The sequence below is a fragment of the Primulina eburnea genome, chromosome 5, assembly GCF_022965805.1.
Source record: "Primulina eburnea isolate SZY01 chromosome 5, ASM2296580v1, whole genome shotgun sequence".
Taxonomy (NCBI): Eukaryota; Viridiplantae; Streptophyta; class Magnoliopsida; order Lamiales; family Gesneriaceae; genus Primulina; species Primulina eburnea.
The window spans coordinates 15092823-15110216 of record NC_133105.1 but is presented as its reverse complement, the minus strand read 5'-3'; positions in this window follow the sequence as shown (position 1 = coordinate 15110216).

Here is a 17394-nt window from a genome sequence, read left to right as displayed (position 1 = left end):
AAATCCAAAATCATTTAATTAAAATATTTTGGCAATTTAATAATTTTCTTGCATTCAGTTCATGTGGACTGATTTTCGGGCGTTACAAAATCATATATAGGTTCGATACCATTTCATTTGATCAATACTTGAAGATGGAATCTTAATGCTTCATAAGATTTCTGAAAATAAGAATCCAGTCAATATGCTCACAAAAGTTGTGCCCATTGACGCTCAACTTCAGTTAGATTACAAGTATAAAAAGGGATATGTTAGCTACTGCATTGATGTTGTGAAGACAAGATTGAAATGAAGTTTTCAAGTGATAGAATGATTAAGATTCAAACATGTGTTTTTTTAACCAAAATTGTAGCCACCAATATTGTGTCTATGCTCACATATATGTGTTCCAACGCGAATGTCCGCACTACCTTATAAATGGTGATTAGCAAAATTTGAATTTATATTTGACTTTCACAATCTAAGAATTTGCAATATATAGAGCTCATTTGCAAGATATCTCATCCAAGCTTTCTAAGCATCACAAACTCAAAAGAGCAACTCAAGTGAGAAGAAAAATTGAGTGTTATTATTGAGGAGTAGGTCTCATGGGAGACCGTCTCACGGATCATAATCTGTGAGACGGGTCAACCCTACCCATATTCACAATAAAAAGTAATACTTTTAGCATAAAAAGTAATACTTTTGCATGGGTAACCCAAATAAGAGATCCGTCTCACAGATACGACCCGTGAGACCGTCTCACACAAGTTTTTGTCATTATTGAGTGAGTTTGAGAAATTATTTTCTCGTTCATACTCGGGTAGAGATTGTAAGATATTGAGTGTTTTGTATACAATCGTAATTTTCTTAGTATAATAAAGATTTGCAGTAGCTCCGTAGACGTAGTTTATATTGAATGAATCACATAAATTTTTATGTTCTTGTTGATTATTCTATCATGTATTTTTTTATATTATATTATAATTATAATCGTCATCGTCTTGATATATTACCCGAACCCGTTTCAAATAATTAAAAATTAGATAGGCTAGCCGATTCTACCGCCGTCAAATGAAGAGCTGTTCCAGGTCAAGCCACTAATTGATGGTTGTAGTCCACTGGTTTATACAAATTGTTTTTATAAATGGTTCTTGTTGTGAAAAAGTAAAAATTTATGGTAAAAAGTAAAAATCTCAAACTCTCAAAATTTATCAAACTACACACTTTATAATATTTTTCTCTCTACTCAATTGTGATTTTCTTCACAAATGAGAGATCTATTTATAGAAAATCTTTACAAATAATCCAAAAATAAATTCATCATTACCTACATCATCACACACTAATTTTCAATATTTACAACTCTTATTTTCAATATTCAATACACACATTTTAAATATTATTTTTCAACACTCCCCCTTGTGATGATGATCATAATGATTGTCTTCATTACGTGTTTTTATACTGCCTCGTTAAAAACCTTACTAGGAAAAACCCATTGGGATAAAAACCATAGTAAAGGAAAAAGAGTGCAGTCACGTAAACTCCCCCTCATGTTGACACGAACAATTCTTCACAAATTTCGTAGATTGCGAATCCCAATATTATATATGTGCTTTCTGAATATTGACGTAGGAGTGCCTTTGTGAAGAGATCTGATGAGTTTTCACTTGATTGAATGTGATGAACATCAATACATTTATTCTTCTCAAGATCCTTGGTGAATGCGAAGAACTTAGGAGGAATATGTTTAGTTCAGTCGCTTTTTTTGTATCCTTCTTTCATTTGAGCAACACATGCAGTATTATCTTCATATAGTATCACAGGCTTCTCGTCAAATGATAATCCGCATGAGATTTGGATATGTTGGGTAATTGATTTTAACCACACACATTCACGACTTGCTTCATGTAGTGCAATAATCTGGGCATGATTTGATGAAGTTGTTACAAGCGTTTGTTTCTGTGAATGCCAAGAAATTGCAGTGCCTCCACGAGTAAATACATATCCAGTTTGGGAACGTGCCTTGTGTGGATCAGATAAGTATCCATCATCGGCATAACCAATTATACTTGGATTAGCATCTTTTGAATACAAAAGTCCCAAGTCTGTCGTTCCACGTAGATAACGGAATATATACTTAATTCCGTTCCAGTGTCTCTTTGTTGGATATGTGCTAAATCTTGCCAATAAATTTACTGCAAAAGATATATCAGGCCTTTTACAATTTGTAAGATACATAAGGGCACCGATATCACTTAGATATGGTACTTCTGGACCAATAATATTGTAACGCCCGAAAATTCGTGTTTGAAAATTTGCAGAAAAATTTGAAAATTTTCTCTTTAAATAAATAAAAGGCCTCATTCATAATTAAATTGATAAATAAAGTTAAATGTTCAAAATGGCAGCGGAAGTATTTAATGTTTGCAAAATAACCGTAAAAAAATAATCCAACGACAGATAAAAATATTTGATCATAAAATAATAAATGCTGAAAAATGAGGTCCTCGGGTTCCACTACTTCCGACCCAAGCTAACTCACTGGTCCCCATCCTCGGTCCCGACATCATCAGTACCTACAACAATCAAGTCTAGTGAGTCTAAAGACTCAACATGCATATATCGTAAATAACGAGTAATAATATAGTAAAATTTGCATGAGAGTAAAAATATCATGTCATGAGGCATAATGTGAAAATAACTTGTCATGAGTAATTATAATACGTGCATAACTGAACTGAAAATCATATTGAAAATGTTTGCTCCTTGGAGCCCTGTACTGAAATAGCATGTCATAAATTTTCTGTTGAGATTATGGTCTACGCAAGTGGCCCCTGCACTGAACTGAACTGACCGGTAACTGGCGACCAGATGAAGTAATAATCCCATGACCGGTAACTGACGACCGGGTTTAGTAATGCTCCCATGGCCGGTAACTGACGACCGGGTAAAATAATGTTCCCATGATAGTGAAATGGCCACAAGCAATATCGCATAAATCTCAAAATGAATATTTTGCAAGTAATATAATTAACAATGTTAATTAAATATGAACAATTTCGATCTTCTTGCATTAAAATCATTTACTTGCGATATTTAAAAATATCTATATGGCTTGATTGAAGAGTGAAAGAAGATATAAACATGCCTTGGTTTGTTTTGACAGAAAACAAACGAAATAACGACGCGGCACGGCGGAGACGGAGTGCTCTTCACTTTCTCACTTTTCCTCTCTTAATTCCTTTAAACCAAGCATGCACCATAATTATTATAATAGCGTAAAAATCGTAAACGTGATGCATGAACATTTAAAAATATCATGATTTGTGCTCAGGACGCAGCCAGGACCAAATTCTCACCTCGGGTATAAAATGACCAATTTGCCCCTGGAAACCCAAAAATTACCATTTTACCCCTGGACCTCTAAAATTGCCCCGAAGCTTACCAAACTCCTTAAAATGTCCCAAAACATTTTTAAAAGTATTCCTAGACGTAAACTCGAGCCAAATTCAAAAGTTACCCTATTCATTTCAAAAATTGAACCGGGGTCCCGGTTTTAATCAAAATCGACTCGAAACTCACCAGAAAATTTCCCAACTTTTTACCATACCTTAAAAACACTAAAATGTTCCTAAAACTGTGTCATTAGCCCCTAAACACATAGCTGAAATTTCCAGGAGTCCACCTAACTCTCGGCCACCCCTTTCCTAAAACCCCATTACAACACATGCCACCCCAAACCATATTTTCTTTCGGTCCTCTCTCACTCCACCACTTGTTCAGCCAATAACACTCACCATTAGGACTTAACTACTCTTCTTAACTAAGCCTAACCCAAGCAACCATACCCACGCAAAACACTCAGACCCGTGCACACCTCCTAGCCCAATCGCCATTCCTTGCGCCCCGATTGAATACCCGAGCGTGACCAGCAGGTAATGAACCCTTCCAACCCACGTCTCAGTCTCCTTAAAGTCTGCACCATGGCTCGGTGTGGCTCCCTACAGCCGGCGCTTGCTCCCTCCCTCAACCTTGCCACAAACATTGACTTACAACAAAAACTCCGTTCGTCTACCCCCTAGGCTCGATCAGTTCATGACTCCAGCGAAGGGTCCTCCATTAATTATGTCTTAACAGTCCCCTAACACCAGGATTCAGCAGCCCCTTGAACCATTCCAGAAAACGTGAGAAATAAACAACACCATGCAAGAATTATGACAAGTTTTAAACCAAAAACACTATCGCATGCAAGATCCTTAAACTTTCGAACACCCACAATAAATCCAGCATATAATGGCGTGTATGAAGAGAAAGTGGAAGATACAAACGTGCCTTAGATGATTCCACGCAAAAACGGCGAAGAGATGGGCAACGGGGAAGCGCCGGAGAATTTTGTTGCAAGAAAAATGCTAAACCGAGGGCCCTTGTTGCTGAAAGCTCTGAAAACGAGAGGGGAAGGAGAGGGGAGGTGGTGTCGGCTGATATAATTATTAGGTTTAGGTTAATTGTAGTTTAGGTGATATATTATATAGTTAAATAATAGGTAATGGGCTTTAAATTATCAATGAAAAGTTTAAAAAAAGATTTAAGCCCAATAAGTCCAAAAGTGGGCCCATGAAATCAAAATGCACTCTCGAAAAATATTTCGAGTTGAAACGATTTTGAAAATAATAGCTGAACCATTAAAAAGTCTCCCGATTCGATAAAATTCACGTACCGTTAAAAATAAAGTACTGCGAGTAAAAATATCCAAATAAAATCTCATTTTTGAGAAATATCCTTAAAAATACCTTAACTTAATTTATAAAAATAAATCGTATAATAAAATAATTTTCCTGAAAATTCTCCGGTCTCCGATCCTTGTTTGAACGTGAAATGCATCTAGAAATTCTATTGCATGAATTTCATGAATTAAATCCTATCATGCATGAATTATGCCTAAAATACATAAAAATAATTAAAAATAAATTAATGAAATAAACATGCATTTAATGCTTTAAAAATAATTAAATAAAATACCAAAGAAGTTTAATAACTTGCATGCATGCAAACTTTTTTAAAAAAATATATTTACTAACATGCTAAATTATCACTTCTTAAAAAAGTCTTTATTAACTTATCTCAATACTCCATCTCCGATCCGCCTCACTTATTTAACTGAAAAGATAACAAGTAAACTACTGCGTAAAATAAATAAATTTAAAGAAAAGAATTTAAATACTTATACGATAAAAATCATTTTAATTTTAAATACTAGAATTGTGCATGGCTTATACGCAGTCCAATTTACGGGTTCTACAATCCTTCCCCCCTTAAAAGAAATTTCGTCCTCGAAATTCGCTTATCCTTGATAAACAAAAAGTTTACACTCTTAATTCTAGAATCATAATAATCCACGCTTCCGATGCGCTACTCTAATAAGATAAATATTAAGCTGTCCTTACGTCTCCTCAATCCTAAATAAATTTGTCTACCAAAGTCCTCGTTGGTGAATCGCAACTTAAAACAACTTATGGTGACTTAGTTCTATTCAACTATAGCCCCGAATTTTGACTTATCCCGCAGTTTCTCATACTAGAGATGAATGTCTAAACTTATCGCACCTTACTTTTCTTATAATATACTCGTAATATTCATCGACTTATTCTATTAGCATTTATGCAATTCGACTTAAGAAACCTTTGTACCAAAATTTACTGATCGACTACTATTCTCAGTAAAACGCTTAAAGGTTACACCTTATTTCAACTTCATAATAGTATTAGCCTAAAATCTTTTAACCGAATCTTTATCTTACGGCACCAAACTTACGTAACTTATTATTTATAAGTGCATCCCGGATGTGAAATCGTTGTAAATCTTAAACCTCGAATAACGTTAATCCATAAAACTCAATTATACAACTTCGACCTTCTACCTGAATAACAACACTTCTAGCATCAAATACCTGCTCAAACTATTCTCTTCCCAATTACAATATAGTTGAGGTCTAGAACTCTAGACTTCCTCATTGGAACAAGTGTCTCATTCTTATGTATTCTTAATGCTTACTTAATTCTAGCATATAAACTTAATAAGTTAGCCCATGGTAGCATTAAACTAATTTTAATAAATCAATTTCGCTTATAACCCATAGAATTCTAGAATCCCATATCCAGCTTTTCGATTTCTTACTTGATAAAAAAAATCTTAATATTCATCAATTGATAACTTATATTGAACACAACTAATTCCCTTTTGTTTTTATTTCACCCAAAATTTTCGTATGAACAAATATCACATAAATTTGAAATTCAAACTTACCTAATCCAAATAGTTTTGAATAAAATAATCCCAATACGCATATCCGTTTAGTCCCAAGTTTGTTAATGACTTCCAAAATTTCTCAAGACAAGGTGTCCACCTCACCTCTTACGTGTGTCTACCAATTAAACTAACCATCATCGTACCCAACTTCCTAAAAATTTTAAATTCTCACAAGGTATAATCTTAACTGTTAAGATCATGACTAAAACTTGTGACACATCAAACTTATGTTCCCAAAAATTTACTAACTCCATGTTTATCCTTATAACTTAACTAGCCGATCAAATTTACCTTAAATCGTCATCACTTTAAATCCTTAATTTGCCACAACATGATTTCACTAACGCTTAAATTTTCACGCCTAATATTGATTCATCCTATAATGTCCTTGGTTACCATTCATTATAACATTATAATCCAAATATCTAAATATTCTATATTTCCTTCGAGACTAAATAACTGAAAATTCCTACCATTTAAACCGTTCAATTCTTACTTACTACTAAATAAGTTCTCAAATTTCTTAAATTTGTAAAATTAATTCTTACTTTCCTCGAATATCATAAATTTTTTTCCCTAAATCTCGAAAATTCCACAAATACTCATGAGTCCTCAGTATTCCCAATTTCATTTTATAGATTTTCCGTATCATAAGGTTCAACAGTCTTAAGTTTATTAAACCCAAAATTAATTCTCATAACTAATCTTACATTTCTATAAATACTTAAAATCCCAAGTGTTCCTCAAAAGTTCGCAATTACGTCCTTAAAATTTTGAAAATTGCAATCTGACCCTTACAGTTATCCAAATTTACATTTTGGCCCTACAACTCTTCGAAATTTGCATCAGTGTCCCCATAAAATTTTCCATCTTTACCTCATTAAACTTTTAGATTCTCGAACTCGAAATTTAATCCCAAAATTTGGTAAATTCGAAAATAGTCCCTTAGAATTTTATTTTTGAACTTAGGTCCTCAAATCATTGGTTATTACAATTAGGTCCTTAAAATTCTCAATTCCTGTAATTCAATCCTTAAATCCAACTATGTAGAGAATGCATCCTAAATAAATTCTCATAATTAATCTTGCATTTCCATATATACTTAAAATCCTCAAATTGTACATTTATAATCCTAAAGATTGTCGTAGTCTTCGAATCGCTATTGCTTACATGAAATCCTCAAAAATTTACTCGACTAGCAACCAAGAACCATTAATAATTTCTTAGAAATTCTACAAGTCTCAAAAGCATTCATAATTTTCAAGATTAACTTATAACCCATAAGGAGGACATCAACACTACTGACCTAAAAATTAATATAGTCAAATCATTTTCAACCTCTTCTAAAGCCCAATATTCGAATTCTTAGACATGTCCAATTCCAAACATACCCAACATGCATAATTCCATAATTTATTTTTTTAATTTAAATAAACACTGAACAATTAAAATCTGAACGTAAAAACAATTCATGAAAACATGCTGATAAAATAATTCATGCTTTAAATAAAATGCGTAATTGTAAAACTTACAGACCGAAGACATGACTTTGTGAGCTTCTCGAGGTCAGTAGTAGTACAACCCTTTACAGAATCATTGCTCTGATACCAGCTGTAACGCCCGAAAATTCGTGTTTGAAAATTTGCAGAAAAATTTGAAAATTTTCTCTTTAAATAAATAAAAGGCCTCATTCATAATTAAATTGATAAATAAAGTTAAATGTTCAAAATGGCAGCGGAAGTATTTAATGTTTGCAAAATAACCGTAAAAAAATAATCCAACGACAGATAAAAATATTTGATCATAAAATAATAAATGCTGAAAAATGAGGTCCTCGGGTTCCACTACTTCCGACCCAAGCTAACTCACTGGTCCCCATCCTCGGTCCCGATATCATCAGTACCTACAACAATCAAGTCTAGTGAGTCTAAAGACTCAACATGCATATATCGTAAATAACGAGTAAATAATATAGTAAAATTTGCATGAGATTAAAAATATCATGTCATGAGCCATAATGTGAAAATAACTTGTCATGAGTAATTATAATACGTGCATAACTGAACTGAAAATCATAGTGAAAATGTTTGCTCCTTGGAGCCCTGTACTGAAATAGCATGTCATAAATTTTCTGTGGAGATTATGGTCTACGCAAGTGGCCCCTGCACTGAACTGAACTGACCGGTAACTGGCGACCAGATGAAGTAATAATCCCATGACCGGTAACTGACGACCGGGTTTAGTAATGCTCCCATGGCCGGTAACTGACGACCGGGTAAAATAATGCTCCCATGATAGTGAAATGGCCACAAGCAATATCGCATAAATCTCAAAATGAATATTTTGCAAGTAATATAATTAACAATGTTAATTAAATATGAACAATTTCGATCTTCTTGCATTAAAATCATGTACTTGCGATATTTAAAAATATCTATATGGCTTGATTGAAGAGTGAAAGAAGATATAAACATGCCTTGGTTTGTTTTGACAGAAAACAAACGAAATAACGACGCGGCACGGCGGAGACGGAGTGCTCTTCACTTTCTCACTTTTCCTCTCTTAATTCCTTTAAACCAAGCATGCACCATAATTATTATAATAGCGTAAAAATCGTAAACGTGATGCATGAACATTTAAAAATATCATGATTTGTGCTCAGGGCGCTGCCAGGACCAAATTCTCACCTCGGGTATAAAATGTCCAATTTGCCCCTGGAAACCCAAAAATTACCATTTTACCTCTGGACCTCTAAAATTGCCCCGAAGCTTACCAAACTCCTTAAAATGTCCCAAAACATTTTTAAAAGTATTCCTAGACGTAAACTCGAGCCAAATTCAAAAGTTACCCTATTCATTTCAAAACTTGAACCGGGGTCCCGATTTTAACCCGAATCGACTCGAAACTCACCAGAAAATTTCCCAACTTTTTACCATACCTTAAAAACACTAAAATGTTCCTAAAACTGTGTCATTAGCCCCTAAACACATAGCTGAAATTTCCAGGAGTCCACCTAACTCTCGGCCACCCCTTTCCTAAAACCCCATTACAATACATGCCACCCCAAACCATATTTTCTTTCGGTCCTCTCTCACTCCACCACTTGTTCAGCCAATAACACTCACCATTAGGACTTAACTACTCTTCTTAACTAAGCCTAACCCAAGCAACCATACCCACGCAAAACACTCAGACCCGTGCACACCTCCTAGCCCAATCGCCATTCCTTGCGCCCCGATTGAATACCCGAGCGTGACCAGCAGGTAATGAACCCTTCCAACCCACGTCTCAGTCTCCTTAAAGTCTGCACCATGGCTCGGTGTGGCTCCCTACAGCCGGCGCTTGCTCCCTCCCTCAACCTTGCCACAAACATTGACTTACAACAAAAACTCCGTTCGTCTACCCCCTAGGCTCGATCAGTTCATGACTCCAGCGAAGGGTCCTCCATTAATTATCTCTTAACAGTCCCCTAACACCAGGATTCAGCAGCCCCTTGAACCATTCCAGAAAACGTGAGAAATAAACAACACCATGCAAGAATTATGACAAGTTTTAAACCAAAAACACTATCGCATGCAAGATCCTTAAACTTTCGAACACCCACAATAAATCCAGCATATAATGGCGTGTATGAAGAGAAAGTGGAAGATACAAACGTGCCTTAGATGAATTCCACGCAAAAACGGCGAAGAGATGGGCAACGGGGAAGCGCCGGAGAATTTTGTTGCAAGAAAAATGCTAAACCGAGGGCCCTTGTTGCTGAAAGCTCTGAAAACGAGAGGGGAAGGAGAGGGGAGGTGGTGTCGGCTGATATAATTATTAGGTTTAGGTTAATTGTAGTTTAGGTGATATATTATATAGTTAAATAATAGGTAATGGGCTTTAAATTATCAATGAAAAGTTTAAAAAAAGATTTAAGCCCAATAAGTCCAAAAGTGGGCCCATGAAATCAAAATGCACTCTCGAAAAATATTTCGAGTTGAAACGATTTGAAAATAATAGCTGAACCATTAAAAAGTCTCCCGATTCGATAAAATTCACGTACCGTTAAAAATAAAGTACTGCGAGTAAAAATATCCAAATAAAATCTCATTTTTGAGAAATATCCTTAAAAATACCTTAACTTAATTTATAAAAATAAATCGTATAATAAAATAATTTTCCTGAAAATTCTCCGGTCTCCGATCCTCGTTTGAACGTGAAATGCATCTAGAAATTCTATTGCATGAATTTCATGAATTAAATCCTATCATGCATGAATTATGCCTAAAATGCATAAAAATAATTAAACATAAATTAATGATATAAACATGCATTTAATGCTTTAAAAACAATTAAATAAAATACCAAAGAAGTTTAATAACTTGCATTCATGCAAATTTTTTTAAAAAAATATATTTACTAACATGCTAAATTACCACTTCTTAAAAAAGTCTTTATTAACTTATCTCAATACTCCATCTCCGATCCGTTTCACTTATTTAACTGAAAAGATAACAATTAAACTACTGCGTAAAATAAATAAATTTAAAGAAAAGAATTTAAATACTTATACGATAAAAATCATTTTAATTTTAAATACTAGAATTATGCATGGCTTATACGCAGTCCAATTTACGGGTTCTACAAATATCTTCATCATCTTCACATGGACGGAATGGATCCTTTTCTATATTTATGATCTAACAACCATTGGAGTACTTAAAGGATTTGATTTATCCATATTAAAATATTTAAGGATATTTTTTGTATAATTTGTCTGGTGAACAAATATTCCACATTCTTTTTGTTCAATTTGTAAACCCAAACATACTTGGTTTTTCAAGATCCTTCATTTCAAATTCTTCCTTCAAGTATGACACAACTTCTTGAATTTCCTTATTCGTACCAATGATGTTTAAATCATCAACATATACAGCAATAATTACGCATCCAGATGTTGTTTTCTTAATGAAAACACAAGGGCATATTGAATTATTTACATATCCCTTTTTCATCAAGTGATCACTTAGCCGATTATACCACATTCGGCCGGATTGCTTTAACCCATATAGTGATCTTTGTAATTTTACAGAATAACATTCTCTGGGTTTTGAACTTTGTGCTTCAGGCATCTTAAATCCTTCAGGGATTTTCATATATATATATATATTACTATAAAGTTATCCATATAAGTAAGCTGTAACAACATCCATAAGACGTATTTCTAAATTTTCAGATACCGCCAAGCTAATCAAATACCGAAACGTAATTGCATCCATCACGGGAGAATACGTTTTTTCATAATCAATTCCAGGCCTTTGAGAAAAACCTTGTACAACAAGTCGAGCTTTATATCTTCCTATTTCATTTTTCTCATTTCGCTTTCGATTAAAAATTCATTTGTATAACAAGTTTTACACCTTCAGGTGTAAGGACTATAGATCCAAAAACATTACGTTTATTTAGCGAATCCAATTCAACCTGGATGGCTTCTTTCCATTTTATCCAATCCTGCTGATTTTTACATTCACCAAAAGATTTTGGTTCATGATCTTCATTATCATTTATGATGTCGATTGCCATATTATAAGAAAATATATCATCAATTTCTTTTATATCTTTTCGGTTCCATATTTTTCCAGTATTAATGTAATTGATAGATATTTCACGATTCTTGTCAGTTTGTGTTTCTGACAGAACATTTTCATCATATTGTGTTTCTTCAGGAACATCATTCTCTATTTTGTGATTATCATGTGTTTCTTCAGGACCATCATTTTCTCTTTTGTGATCATCGTGTTTCTCTATGAATTTTCTTTTTCAAGGATTTTTATCCTTGGAACCGACTGGTCTTCCACGCTTCAGGCGTTTAATGACATCACGAGTATCTTCTATTTGTTTCTTCGGAATTTCAATTCGAGCAGGGGAATTTGCAGCATGTATATATGATTTAGTTACCCTTTTTTTGTGTCTGCAAATGCATCTGGTATTTGATTAGCTATTCTTTGCAAGTGCACAATTTGCTGTACATCTTTTCACATTGTTTTGTTCTTGGATCCAGATGTAACAATGATGATACATACCATGTAATTTCTTTTTCGGTATGTTTCTGTTCTCCCCATAACATTGAGAAGATTTCCTCATTAAAATGACAATAAGCAAAACGTGCTGTGAACACGTCGTCTGTCTGAGGTTCAAGATATCGAATTATTGATGGACTATCATTACTGATATAAATTCCAACCTTTCTTTGAGGTCCCATTTTCTTTTGTTGCGGTAGTGCAATAGGCACATACTGTAGAACCCGTAAATTTGGACTGCGTATAAGCCATGCATAATTCCTAGTATTTAAATAAAAATGATTTTATTACATGAGGATTTAAATTCTTTTCTTTAAATTTATTTATTTTATGCAGTAGTTTAATTGTTATCTTTTCAGTTATTTAAGTGAGGCCGGACTGGAGATGGAGTATTGAGATAAGTTAATAAAGACTTATTTAAGAAGTGGTAATTTAGCATGTTAGTAAATATAATTTAAAAAGTTGGCATGCATGCAAGTTATTAAACTTCTTTGGTATTTCATTTATATTCTTTTAAAGCATAAAATGCATGTTTATTTTATTAAATTGTTTTAAAGCATTAAATTCATGTTTATTCCATGAATTTGTATTTAATTATTTTTAAGTATTTTATGCATAATTCATGCATGGTAGGATTTAACTCATGAAAGTATAAAAGTTCATGCATTAGGATTTTTGATGCATTTCACGCTCGATTGAGTATCTGAGACCGGAGAATTTTCAGGAAAATTATTTTATTACACGATTTATTTTCTATAAATTAAGTTGAGGTGTTTTTAAGGGTATTTTTCAAAAAAAGGATTTTACTGGGTATTCTGATCCGCGGGACTTTATTTTTAACGGTACGCAAATTTTATCGAATCAAGGGACTTTTTAATGGTTCGGCTAATATTTTCAAAATTTTTTCAACACGAAATATTTTTCGGGAGTGCGTTTGGATATAATGTGCCTACTTTTAAGCTTATTGGGCTTAATTAGCTTTTTAAACCTTTAATTGATAATTTAAAGCCTATTATCTATAATTTATCTACTTAATTACTAACCAAATTACTCGTTAACCTAAACCTAAATCCCATTGCAGCCGACACCCTCCCCTCAGCTCCTTTTCCCATAGGTTTCCTCACCAGCAACCTCAAGGCTTCATCGGCCTCACCATTTCTTGGAAAAATTCTCTCGGGTCTCCCTCGCATCGTTCTTGCCCTTCAAACATCTAAGGCAGGCATTGTATTATTTTTTTTATGCATCATACACGCATTATATACTGATGAAGGTGTTCTTGCATTCACACTTTCGATCTACCTTTGTCCATGAAAGATTTTCGTGTTACATGTGTTTTCCTTGCATTCTTGTGTGTTGCTCACGATTTCCCTGAAGTTTCGTGTAAGGGGGCTGCTGTATGGAGTCATCAGAAGCTGTTGTGGTCGAGAGGGATGAGGATTAGTAGCTGGAGTCAAAGCTTGATAGATCTAAGTGTGAATTATTGAGGGCTGTTCGGGGTTGGTGCGTGTTGTGGGGTGGAAATGGGTTTGATTGGTGTAGGAAGGTTTTGGGCCGTGCATGGGCTTGAACCAATCTATGTCTCAGTCCTAGTAATGCCTGGTAAGATGTTAAAAATGAGCCATGGATTTTGGTTGAGGGAGATGCTCGGTCCTTGGAGGTGGAGCTCGATCGAGAGGTGAGGTGCTAGGTCCGATCGGTTTCTGCTTATGGTTTGTGCAGCACCTTTATATTTCGGTTTGGCTAGTTTAGAAGCTTCATTAGGGTCCCTATAGTAAGCCTTCAAGGCTAGACAGGTGGGGATTAGAGGGTGGACCGAGAGGTTTATGAGTTGGGGGCATGTGTTGAGTTGTGATTGTAGAAATAGGGGGGCCGAGTATTTATTAGAAATAGTAGGGGTTGGACGAAATTGCATGGTGTTAAAGGGCATAATCTAATTGGTAAATGACTTAGAATGAGTTGTTTAAATTATGGTTCAAGTTGGGAAGATTTTGGTTAAGTTTCGAAGTCGATTCAGGTTAAAACCGGGACCCCGGTCCAAATTTTAAAACGAATAGATTAAGTTGGTTTTTGGGCTCGAGTTTACGTTTAGGAAAGTTTTAAAAAATGTTTTGGGATACTTCAAGGAGTATGGTAAGTTTCGGGTCAATTTTAGAAGTCCAGGGGTGAAACGAGAATTTTTGGGTTTCCAGGTGCAAAAGTCCTGGCAGCGCCCCTGAGCACAAATCATGATATTTTTTAAATGTTCATGCATCACGTTTACGATTTTTACGCTATTATAATAATTATGGTGCATGCTTGGTTTAAAGGAATTAAGAGAGAAAAAGTGAGAAAGTGAAGAGCACTCCGTCTCCGCCGCGCCGCGTCGTTATCTCGTTTGTTTTCTGTCAAAACAAACCAAGGCATGTTTTTATCTTTTTTCACTCTTCAATCAAGTCATATATGTATTTTTAAATATCGCAAGTACATGATTTTAATGCAAGAAGATCGAAATTGTTCATATTTAATGATGTTATCTAATTATATTACGTGCAAAAATATTCATTTTGAGATTTATGCGATATTATTTGTGGTCACTTTACTATCATGATTAAATCTGGTCGACTGTTACCGGTCCAGTCGTCAGTTACCGGTTATGGGAGCATGATTAAATCCGGTTGCCAATTACCGGTCAATTCAGTTGTTTCACCCAGTATACTGTGGCATTAGTCTGATCAGACGTTCATTATTTCACCTGGTCGCCAGTTACCGGTCATGGGAGCATTATTAAATCCAGTCGCCAGTTACCGGTTCGGTCGCCAGTTACCGGTCAGTTCAGTTCAGTGCAGGGGCCACTTGCGTAGACCATAATCTCACCAGAAAATTATTACATGCTATTTCAGTACAGGGCTCCAAGGAGCAAACATTTTCACTATGATTTTCAGTTCAGTGACGCACGTATTATAATAATCATGACACGATATTTTTATAATATGACTCATGACATGATATTTTTATCCCATGCAAATTTTACTATATTATTTACTCGTTATTTACGATATATGCATGTTGAGTCTTTAGACTCACTAGACTTGATTGTTGTAGGTACTGATGATGTCGGGGCCGAGGGCGGGGACCAGTGAGCTAGCTTGGGTCGGCAGTAGTGGAACCCGAGGACCTCATTTTTTCAGTATTTACTATTTTATGATCAAATATTTTTATCTGTCGTTGAATTATTTTTTTTACGGTTATTTTGCAAACATTGAATACTTCCGCTGCCATTTTTAATTATTTTAAATTATTATTTTTACAAACAAACATTTACTTCCGCTGCCATTTCGAACATAAAACTTTATTTATCAGTTTATTTTATGAACGAGGCATTTTAGTCAAAAAAAAAAGAAAATTTTTAATTTTTCCTCAAATTTTCAAGTACAAATTTTCGGGCCTTTACACATACACCATACATCCAAAAATTCTCGGATGAGAAATGATTGGTTCTTTACCAAATGCAAGTTGCAATGGGGAGTATTTATGATATGTACTTGGTCTGATACGAATTAATGCAACATCATGTAAAATTGCATGTCTCCATATAGAAATAGGGAGCTTTGTTTTCATAATCATCGGTCTAGCAATCATTTGCAGACGTTTAATCAATGATTCAGCCAATCCATTCTGTGTATGTACATGAGCAACAGGATGCTCAACAATGATTCCCATAGACATACAATAATCATTGAAAGTCTGGGAAGTAAATTCACCAGCATTATCAAGTCTAATTTTCTTGATTGTATAATCGGGAAGTTGATTCCTCAATTTTATTATTTGAGCAAGTAACTTGCAAATGCAACATTTCAAGTTGACAATAAACATACATGTGACCATCTGCTGGAGGCATCAATCAATACCATAAAATATCTGAATGGTCCACATGGTGGATGGATTGGTCCACAAATATCACCCTGAATACGTTAAATAAACATTGGTGATTCAGTTTGGATTTTGGCTTGTGATGGTCTTATAATAAGTTTTTCAAGAGAACATGATTTACATTGAAACTTATTATTCTGAAAGATCTTCTGGTCTTTCAATGGATGGCCATGTGTATTTTCTATAATTCTTCGCAACATTGTTGAACCAGGATGTCCTAATCGATCATACCAATTGATCAGTATTGAAGAATTATTAACTACCATGTTTGATTCAATTGGACTTATATATGTATAATGCAATCCAGTAGGTAGCATTGGTAGTTTTTCAACTACATATTTCTTTCCTGATTTGTATGTGGTAAGACACATATATTTCTCATTCCCTTCATTCATTGTCTGAGTATCATATCTATAGGAATATATATCATTAAAACTCAACAAATTTCTTTTTGATTGTGGTGAATGCAAAGCATCATTGATAAAAAAATTTTGTACCATTAGGTAACACAAATTGTGCTTTACCACATCCTTTAATCAAGTCTACATGACCTGATATTGTATTCACCATTGTTTTTGTTGGTTTTAGTTCCAAGAAATATCTTTTATCTCGGAGGATATTGTGCGTTGTACCACTATCAGGTATGTAAGCTTCAGCTTTGTTCGTAGCATTTTCAATATTGAACTTCAAAAAAATATACAATAAAAAAATTATTAACAATACGTATGCAATAAATTGAAAAATACAACACATATCATACTTGTACAATGAAACATTGTCATATGAGTACATGAAAAATAAATTATTTTACAATTATATTCTAGCAATATATTGTTCATTTTCAGAAAAATAATTGAGAAAATCTCCAGTGTCAATATTTTTCATTTCTATTCCACCAACATATTGATCATTTCCAGAGAAATCATTCAGGAAATCTGCAGCATCAAAATGAGTTGAATCACTCAAACGGACACTGTGTTCAGTGAAGTTGGTCTCTTTTTCTTTTCTCTTTATTGATCCTTTATAAACCTTTCAAAGGTGCTCGGGGGCTGGACAAATACGAGACCAATGTCTTGGAGTGCCGCATCTAAAACAAGAACTTTCAAATCTTTTTGAGTGATTTCATTTACAC